The 1,594-nt window shown below is 49.1% G+C and overlaps 1 protein-coding gene across 1 annotated transcript in view; it reads left to right on the top strand.

Annotated features, from left to right (window-relative positions):
- The window catches only part of LOC107667430 (collagen alpha-1(XXIII) chain-like), a 50,830-nt gene that overhangs the window by 9,341 nt on the left and 39,895 nt on the right, over positions 1 to 1,594 (top strand). The window lies entirely within an intron of this gene.

Below are 1,594 nucleotides of genomic sequence, written 5' to 3'. Positions count from 1 at the left end.
GTGTTTCATGCTGAGAACTCTGCTCATATTTTCTGCATATTAATGCATTTAAAAGTTAACGACCATAGTTTACTCGCCAGAGTGATATACATATATATATATATATATATATATATATACTCACCGGCCACTTTATTAGATACCCCTGTTTAACTGCTTGTTAACGCAAATATCTGATCAGCCAATCACTCAATGCATGTAGATTTGGTCAAGAAAGTCTGCTGAAGTTCAATTCATGCATCAGAATTTGGAAGAAAGGTGATTTAAGTGACTTTGAATGTGGCATTGTTGTTGGTGCCACATGGGCTGATCTGAGTAAGAAGATTGGGAAAATTTTGCCTGGTGTGATGAGTCATGATTTCTGCTGTGACATTTGATTGACAGAGTCAGAATTTGGTGTAAACAACATGAAAGCAAGGATCCATTCTGTCTTGTATCAACAGTTCGGGCTAGTGCTGGTGTTGTAATGGTGTGGGGAATATGTTCTTGTCAGACTTTGGGCCCCTTAGTACCAAACTGAGCATCATTTAAACGCCACAGCCTACCTGAGTATGTCCTTACCTTTATGACCATTTTGTATGACCATGGTATCTTGTTATGGTTTCTTCGAGTAGGATAACAAGTCACAAAGCTCAAATCATCTCAAACTGGTTTCTAGAACATGACAATGAGTTCACTATACTCAAAATGCCTCCACAGTCACCTGATCTCAATCCAGTAGAGCACCTTTGGTGGAATGGGAGATTTACATCATGGATGTGCAGCTGACAAATCTGCAGCAACTGTGTGATGCTATCATGCCAATATTAGCAAAAATCTCTGAGGAATATTTCCAGGACCTTGCTAAATCTATGTGTGACGAGTGGGGTGGGGCCGAGAGCCGTGGGAACGGAGCGAGGCCGGTGGAGTAATTGATAATGAGCGACACCTGCACCACTCACCGGTCTCAAGTCCCACGGAGGAGCTCCGGAAGGATAAAAAGAAGAGCTACGACAGTGAAAGGAGAGAGGACCAGGCCTGGACTTTATTTTGTGTTTTGTGTGCGGCAGTCGTCCGCGAGAGGCTGCCGCTTTACTTTCATTTTGTGTTTGTTTATTTTATTAAAGTTTTGTTAAAATGTTCGTCGGTTCCCACCTCCTTCTTCCGAAACTACGAACTGTGTTACATTGGTGCCGAAACCTGGGAGGAAGGAGGGACACGCTGTCAGAGAGCCCTCGCTGCTGAGGGGGTCGCGGTGCTGAGGAGATCAGGCAGCAGGAACAAGCGGAGAGACCGCCGGTGGCTGCCCGAGGCGGTGGTGCTGGAACGATGGAAGACTAGGTGGGACGGAGAGCTCGCTGCTGCGCTCCTGGGTCGAGGAGGGGTGGCTGCCGTCCGAGAGGGAGCGGAGGAGTCGGCCCCGTTCGCCAGGAGGCCGGAGCCTGCTGCCATCCGCCATGATTGGGGAGGAGCAGGGAACGGGGGACTTGCTGCCGGCTGCCCTCAATAGGAGGAGCCATCGCCGTCCGCCAGGAGGCGGAGGAGCGGTGGGCCGTCCACCAACGATGTCCAGTACCATCGCATGGCACCGCGAGTGAGAGCCTCGCGGCCGGTT

This window comes from Sinocyclocheilus anshuiensis, unplaced genomic scaffold, assembly GCF_001515605.1.
Source record: "Sinocyclocheilus anshuiensis isolate Anshui unplaced genomic scaffold, SAMN03320099.WGS_v1.1 scaffold1389, whole genome shotgun sequence".
Lineage (NCBI taxonomy): Eukaryota > Metazoa > Chordata > Actinopteri > Cypriniformes > Cyprinidae > Sinocyclocheilus > Sinocyclocheilus anshuiensis.
This window is presented reverse-complemented; position numbering and strand designations above follow the sequence as displayed.